Below are 9,059 nucleotides of genomic sequence, written 5' to 3'. Positions count from 1 at the left end.
TAGCTTGCAAGTTGTGAAGTCCTTATACTTGCATTCGTTCCTCTCGACTCCTTCATCATGGTTGTTCCTCCTAATTACTGGCGGGTTACTTTGACCAACGGTTCTACTGTCGTTCCCTTCTTCTCACAGTCTGTCATTCAATTCTGCTTGTTCAACAGGCATCGAAGGTTCATCCCTGTTATTCAACAACAGTTGCCATATTTCTTCCCTCTGTTCAGCCATCATAGCCCGAATCATGGCTTGTACTCCAGCCATCGTGACTAGCTCAGGTGCAGCTTCTACTATCGGCACCTACTCAATCACTTGGGGTTAAGGTCGCTGATTCGTGTTTCCATTAGCGTTTCCGGATCCACTTCGGGTTCCCACTTTGAGGTCGCTGATTCGTGTTTACTTACGATAGACGTTTAAATCCTCCTTATCACTCCGAAACATTGCATGCTAGTTCTAATATCATAATCGTACGCTTAGAATCCTGAACACATAAAGTTTCCAGATCCGGTCGGCAACAGACCATAGATCTGAACAAATAATATCATATACGGAAAACATATAGCATTTAGCTCATAAAAGCATTTTAGGCATCTTTCCTATAATAAATTAGTGATCGTGTCTAAAATATGGTAGACACGCATCTCACGATCATCACTTAGAATTCTAAGTTTAAGTCTAGAAATCCTACAAATTCCTAGTCCGCTTAAACTATTGCTCTGATACCAACTGTGACATCCCCATTTTTACGGCCAGAAAACACCGATTTTTGTTTATGCTTTATGATAAAATTAGAGTAGCTTTTTAAAGAAAGCGTTGCAGAATTTGTTCCCAAAAATATAGACAAGTATTTATCAAAGCATTTCCGAAGAAATGTATTTTCATTAAATTACAAAACCCAGGATGTCATTGTCGATACAGATCAAAAGCATAAACCAAAAACAACATAGGCCTTACAACATTTCTATTCATTTCTGCTGGCCTATAATCCATAGTCTCTCATCTGATCATCACATCTATGCCCTTGTGTCACTACCTGTAATACAAGAAACTGAGTGGGTTAGGCTTGTAAACCTGGTGAGCACATAGGGTTTTCAACCCACAATAAATAAGTTTATTATTTTCATCAAATCAAACAACTCGATTACCAGTTCCCGTTATCCTCACTTTACGTCCCTAAAGTATCTAATATAAGGGACCTAGCCTAAAGAATTTCATCGGGGCGACAATACTGCTTAGGGGATTCTTGAGCAATTTATGTCAAATATGGAAATCATGAGGGGGATGGAGTACAACTGGTGAGCACATAGTTCAAATAAACACCTACAGGTTGTGAGTCTGCTAGCGTTCCACTGGACTGTCTAGAAAAGTCCGTGGTTATCATCCATACTCCGCTAGATAATTGGATCATCGTCAAACCGAGTCATCTCATCATTTTATTTCATCACACACCACCTATTACATCTACCCATGTTTTACCCAACATATTTGTCGATATCAAATACATAAGCAGTCTAGATCTGAAAAACAAAGTTTAAATCTTTCATCCAACATCGATGTCAAAGTATAAAATACATATATATTTTAGATCTAAAGGGAAAAAGTTTAGATCTGAAAAGAAAAAGTTGAGATCTGAAAATAAGAAGTTTAGATCTGAAAATAAAAAGTTTAGATCTGAAAAGAAAGAAGTTTAGATCTTTCATCTAGCACAGATCTGAAGTAAACAGATAATATGCAAACATAGCACATAATTTATATAAAATATTTCATATCTATGTGTAACATGAAAGGAACTATGCACTCACTTGTTAGGGTGGTGATTCGGACAACACTTCGCTTCTTAAAATAATCTCTTTTGACGAAACGGCAGTTTTTCTAAAAACCGGGTTCTGTGCGGGCATAGTTTCAAACCGAAAAACTCTTTCTCTCGGAGCCTTCGGGCGCTCCGGGGCTTTCTTCTAGTCCTAGGGAGGATTCCTAGGCTTCCGGGGTGTTTCGGAGGTTTAGAGAGAGAGTATAGAGAGAAAATATGGGTTAAATGTGTGAAAAATGAGGTTGTACCCCGCACCCTTTTATAGCTGTTGGCATCGGTCTACACAGGGCGTACATGCGGAGGTATGCTGGGCGTACATGCGGAGGTACGCTAGGCGTACCTCCCTGCGCGGGGCGTACCTGCGTACATTGGGCGTTCCGAGAGGCAGGTTTCCGAAATCGGGTGGAGCGACGTGGACTTCTTCTGACCAAGCATGCAAGTATGTGGGGCGCTCTTCTCTACGCGGGGCGTACTTGAGCAGCCTCGCAAACGGCACTCCCGACTTCTAAAATTCGCAACTTTCGTATACGAACTCCGTTTTCGACGTTCTTTATATCCACGCGTAGGTGGCACCGTACTCTACAACTTTTGTTTAGACTCCGTCGGCTAATTTCAAATTTATTTTTAAAGTTATATTTTTAACAGGCCGGGACACGTAAAGTCCGTTAAAAATTCATAACTCCTTCATCCGACGTTTATTTTCGTCTGTCTTTTTACCGTTGAGCTACTATAAAGAGACCTTCGATTCTCATTTAGGTTGTGTCGGCCGAAAACCGTCTGATCTACTATTCGAACTCCGGGCTGTGTATTGTTAATCCGAAACTTGGAAAAATCATATCTTCGTCATACGAAGTCAGATTTGGGCGTTCTTTTTATGCACGGTCTCGGTTTAAAGTGTCACACCCAGGCCGTCGGCGGAAACACCGGGCAGTGTAACGTCATTTCATGTATCATAGTTATCAACTTCCTGAAAACACATGCAATTTAAAATACGTCAACATAAAATTGGTGAGTTCACAGGTTTTTGACTCCATAAAATAATACATTTTCCAAGTTCAAAAGTGTAGTTTTGAAATGTATCATTTTGACTCTCCAACGTTTCGTATATATATATATCCTAGGTATAAAATTTTACTTTCCAAATAAGTAGTTTACCTATAAGTCTCATATACTATGAACATAAGTGTTTGTAATTCCATACAAACAAAAGTTGCTACGTATAAATCTTATTTCAATTCTATACGAGTATGTGTGTTAGGTATAATTATCTACTTAATATACAAGTAGTACCTAGGGTATAAGTAAGGGGAAACTTATACTTAACATTAATACTTGTATACGACAAAGTATAATGTTTCTAACAAGTTGCTACCATGAGTCTGTAACCGCTACTTGACAACAAAACCTCTAACAAAACACACTCATGATTTACCATAAGACACAATACACTCATGATTTACCATGAGAAACAATACACTCATGATTTACCATGAGAAACAATACCGCGCGCTTCATCGACGCCGGAACAATAACAAATAAAAGGAACGGATCGTCACTCGCTTGTTTGGGTTGTAATTAACAACCACGAGTGGGGTCGTCAACCCGTATCTTATTCATGCACGACTTCCTCGCTCACACGGGATTAACGGTTACAGGTCAGAGGACTTCCACTAAGATCCCCAATCTTAGTTGATGAATGAGGTAGCTTATGTAGACTTTGACGGCGTTCTATAGTCCTAACAACAAAAGCATTTTCATGTCTAAAACCCTAAGTTACTAGACTATGCTTTTAAACAGTACTCCTAACTTTATAACATTTAGGCAGTATAACAGCTATAACTTGAAGTAAAACCAAGTTTTATCTTGACATAAAACCAACAATAACATACAGGTTTTATCTTGACATAAAACCAATAACAACATATAACATACCTGGTTTTATCTTGACATAAAACCAACAATACCAACATACTTATCAATTACATATAGAACTTCCGAGTATAACTCTGGAACTATATCGCACACAACATATATATAGAATCCTATGTATAACTTAAGATCTACATTAGTATACTACTATAACAATAACATGCTAACAACTTTACGATAGTTGTATATTTTCAGATACGAAATAACTATATCCTAGTTATTATAACTATCTACGTTGACACTAATATACTATCATATAGACATAATAATAGCGTATATATAATATTTAGCATGCGTTTTCCCCCGAAATATTAGAAAGTGGGGCCGTGAAACTCACCCTAGTAGCGTGATTTTATGTAATCTAAGCAGAAACGGTCGGTGTACGAGGTCGTCGGGGCTCGGGATGCAAGATGGCTTCAGCAAAGGAGAGAGGAGAAAGGGAAACGGTGTAAGGAATAGTTGAAGTCGGACCTGCTATTTATAGTAAGGATTTTGGACTCTCACATCGTGAGTTTTATAAGACTCACGTCGTGAGTCATGCATGCTCATCTCGTAGACTTACCATTTGCGTCCCTAGCTTCGGAAGGTGTCCCTTTGACTCCTCACGACGTGAATCAATCCTTGCTCACGTCGTGAGTTTGGATCTTATCCCGTCGTAGCCTCGTCACACCTTCTAGATTCCGATATGTGGAAAAATGACTCCTCACCTCGTGAACATCTATGCTCACCTCGTGAGTTCAGTCAGATTAGGGTTTCTGACAGCTGTATCTTCGGAAGGTCGTAACTTTTGCATACGAACTCCATTTTTGACGTTCTTTATATGCACGTGTAGGTATTTACGATCACTACAACTCTCTTTTAGACTCCAATAGCTAATTCTAAGTCTATTTTAAATTCCTCTTATTATAGAGATTTATAGTGTTCGGTTTATCCTAACTTCTTCACGCGAAGTCAGATTTAGACGTTCTCTATATTTTTGGAATCGTATGGACGTATACTTTGAGTTGTATCATAAAAGTTCATACTTGAATTAGAATTTATCACGAATTGCATAGTAAGTTTGTCACTTTACTAGTTTAACAAAATCACATTACATGATTGGCATGATCACATGTGATTGTCTATTGACCTATTTTGACTGATGTTACATAAAAAACAATACAAATTTCGTTTAGATCACTAAGACTAAAAGTATTGTATCGTAAACTCACTTTTTTCGTTACGCAGCGCCGTGCCGATTTTGTTGCGAAACTTCGACAGGCCATAACTTCTTCGTTATAACTCGGATTTTGGCGTTCTTTATATGTCCGGATTCCTTGTCACGACCACTACAACGTTCTTCATAGATATCAGGTTTATCTAACATTTTATTTTTGACGCTTATTTTTATTATATCTTTACAAACAAGTATATAATCACATAATTCACATAATATTCAAGTAATTCATCTTTATTACTTTAAAATAGGTTATAATGATTGACCTCGACTATTATATCATCGAATTAATGCTTAGCCTCGAAACACGGGTGTTACATTCGCACCAATTCGTAGTGTAAACAGTCGACTGCGAGTTACTACGAGCATTCGCACCAATTCGCAGGTCTATGAAAACCTTATAACTGCGAGGCTGGTTTCGGAACAGATTCAGCCTCTATAATTCCTAAGCCTTGAAGAATGCGATTAAAGGTTTGCTCAGGCAAGGCTTTCGTGAAGACGTCGGCTAACTGATCAGCGGATCTAACAAAGTGTATCTTGACATTTCCATCTTCCACATGATTTTTGATGAAGTGATACCTCAGTGTGATGTGCTTGGTCTTTGAATGTTGCACTGGGTTGTGACATATGTGAATGGCGCTCTTAGAATCGCAATACAAAGGGATCCGCTTCATATTGATGCCCTAGTCACAAAGCTGACTTTGAATCCAGATTACTTGTGAAGTATAAGAGGGAGTGGCTATGTACTCTACTTCAGCAGTTGATAGGGAGACGCAAGTTTGCTTTTTAGATTGCCAACTTACGAGTTTGCCATCAAGAAATCGACATCCTCCCATTGTACTCTTTCGATCTAGACCGCAACCTCCAAGATCAGCATCCGAAAATGCTTGCACAAAGAAACCTAAACTTGAAGGGTACTAAATTCCTAGTGAGCATGTTCGCTTAAGATACCTGAAGATATTCTTAACAACAGTCATGTGGGGTTCACGAGGATTCGCTTGAAACCTGGCACAATAGCAAACAGAAAACATGATATCTGGACAACTAGCAGTCAGATACATCAATGAACCTATCATTTGACGATGGAGTGTCATATCAGCAGCTAGGTTATCTAGAGACGGTGTTAGTTTTGTTTTGAATGCCATTGGAACCCTCACTTTCAAATCTCCCACCATTCCAAACTTAGAGAGTAGGGTCTTTCTATAAGCCTCCTGATTGATAAAGATACCTTCCTGAATCTGTCTTATATTCAAACCAAGGAAAAAGTTAGGGTCCGTTTTATAGTGAGTTGACTGGGTCCAGTCAGGCATTTTGGCTGACTTGGTCCAGATCAGCCCGTTTGATAAAACCTAAAAGTGACAGACTCGGTCAGAAATAGCTGATCCATCTACTTACTCGGTCCGCTTAAAAAATATGGCTGCCTCAAAAATAATACTTGTGTACCCTCTTTGCCCTCGTGATTCGCGACCCTAAAGAAAAAATACGCAGCAGCACAGCAACATCGCTACTGCCGACTTCCTTCACTCCGATTTCCTTCCCTCCGGCTGCTCCCCTGCTACCGAAGATCACTTGCGATTCCGTTTTCTTCCTCCGACTTGGTGCGTATTTTAGAGCTTTTTGTTCCCGTGTTTTCCAATCTAACCTGAGATTTTCAATTTGCTGAGGTTTGTTGTTCCAACCGGCGACCCCCCTTGATGTGCTTTGAACGGTTTTTTGTTGTTGTTGTTGTACTCTCTATTTGTTGTTATGATTTTTTTGTTGCTGTGATTTTTTTTGTTCCTGTTAAACGGTTTGAGTTATAGATGCCTTGATAAATGGTTAAATTATAAATGCTTTGATAAATGGGTTAAATTATAGATACATTGCTAAATTTTAATTAATTTGGGTGAATTGATTTATATTTATTACACACACATAATCACAAACATGTTTGTTGGTGCAGCCCTCTTGCATAAAAGGGAGGATGCAGAATGTTTATATTTGAAAATTGGCATTAGTTTCATATGGTATAATGCCATGATTGATTGCCGGTGAAAGTGGCAAGGATGAGTTAGAAGCACAGTATGAGGCATTCAAAAGATCTTTCCTATAAGACAGTGGATATAAGATCTGAAGCACACTACACTACAGTTATGTGGAGCATTAAGGATTCAATGATACAGAGGGCAGACATGGAATTTAAAATTAAAAAAAAAAATTACATTTAATTTTTTTTATTGGTGTTAATTAATTTTTGTTTCTATCTTTGGTTTGTATTCTACCTAACAATGTGTTTGGTTTGTATTCTACCTAAGAAGTAGCAGATAGAAAATACTATGCAACAAAGCAATTGTATTATTGCTTGAATGATTATCTTCAAATGTTGAATATGTTATCTGATATATGATGTGGTAATGTGTATAATCAGGTTGAATGTTTTTATACAAAAACATAAGGTTATAAATTAAATGGTAAATCATAAAGGAATTTTTATAAAAAATGTTGTTTGAGGGTAATATAGTCATTTTACACAGTCAGTCAGATGCTAAATCAAACAGCAAGTTTCAATCAGAATTTAATTCAGTCAGAACTTCTAACCTAATCATCTTCTAACTCATTCAGCTCTAACCCAGTTAGCAACTATCAAACGACCCCTTAATCGGACCCATGGAGCTCATCTCAAATTTAGTTTCCATCAACTTTCAGAACTCAGCTACTAAGTTGGGGTTAGTTGATCCGAAGGTGATGTCATCAATGTAAATTTGGACGATCATCAAGTGGTCACCATCTTTCTTGCGAAAGAAGGTTGGGTCGACCGATCCTTGTTTAAATTTAGCCTGTTTTCAAAAGCGAGTGAGAGTTTCGTACCAGGATCTTGGAGCTTGCTTAAGACCGTAAACTGCTTTGTTCAGAATGTAACAGTGGTTCGGATACTTTTTGTTTATGAACCCTGGTGGTTGTTCCATATACACTGTTTCTTCTAGTTCCTCGGTCAGAAATGTACACTTGACATCCATCTGATATACTTCAAAGTTCTTGTGTGCTGTGTATGCCAGGTGTGAAGGTTTCTTCATAATCAATGCCTTCCAACCTTAGAATGAGTAATTTTTGAACTGCTCGTGTGCTTTCACTGTTGACACCACAGCTTTCCACTCGAACCTCAACCCGTTCATAAACGTCACCTTCTGTTCAATCACTTCTCGCTTGATCTTGTGCTTCACCATCATGCTCAAAACATGGTTGTAGCGGTTAAATGTTTGGTCAAGCTTCTCCTCAAGCTTCTGAACGAAGGCTCCAAACTCCGAAAGTAGCAACGCTTGGATGGATTGTTCAAGATCAGCATTGCTTGAATATAGTTCGCTAAGCCTGCCCCATATCTCTTTCGCAGTTTCGCAGGAACTTACTAAGCGAAACGTATCTGCTGGTAAAGCAAAGCAAATAATCTTCATCGCCTTGACGTTGCTGAGAAGTTTGTCCTTTTCATCCTTAGGAACATCAGTAACTTTAAGAAGAAGATCGTTGTACTCTGCTTGAGTCTTGATGACTCTTTTTGTACCTGTATGAGCAAACATCTCTTTGGTTATTGCGTCCCATATCAATGAACCATTATCTTCCAGACCCAGCACGTAATCTTCAAAGTGCAGTGCCCATACTTCATAGTCGTTTGGAAACAGAGTAGGGATCCTTGTTGTAGATCCAATGCCGCTTGAGAGATTGATTGAGTTGGCGTGAGAATTTTCAGACTGCATGTTTTCGATTTGATGAAAACCTATATGAACCAGATGTGTAAACCTAAAATCGAGTTTAGGGTATAATAATGATCAACTTTCAACGTCTGTAATCAATGAACTCGAAGAAGAAGACAGACTCAGATCCTATTATAGTGGAAACCCTAATAGCTCTTTAACAGAAGATATGTGTATGGATTACACAGCCTCCTTCTCTGATTCCAATTGTTGAGAATAAATCTCTAATGATCGATAGATTCAAACAGGTAAACAGATTAAGAACACATAAAGATTATCAAATATGTCGTATGATTAAATTTCACAGCCTTAGAAGAGCTCGATTAAGAACTGCTACTGTAAAGGCGTGTAGGGTTTACAATACGATTAGACGATTACCAAAAACCAG

Source organism: Lactuca virosa, chromosome 2 (genome assembly GCF_052849685.1).
Source record: "Lactuca virosa cultivar CGN04683 chromosome 2, Lactuca_virosa_CGN04683_v6, whole genome shotgun sequence".
Classification (NCBI taxonomy): domain Eukaryota; kingdom Viridiplantae; phylum Streptophyta; class Magnoliopsida; order Asterales; family Asteraceae; genus Lactuca; species Lactuca virosa.
The sequence above is the reverse complement of the archived record's forward strand: the minus strand, read 5'-3'. Positions refer to the sequence as shown.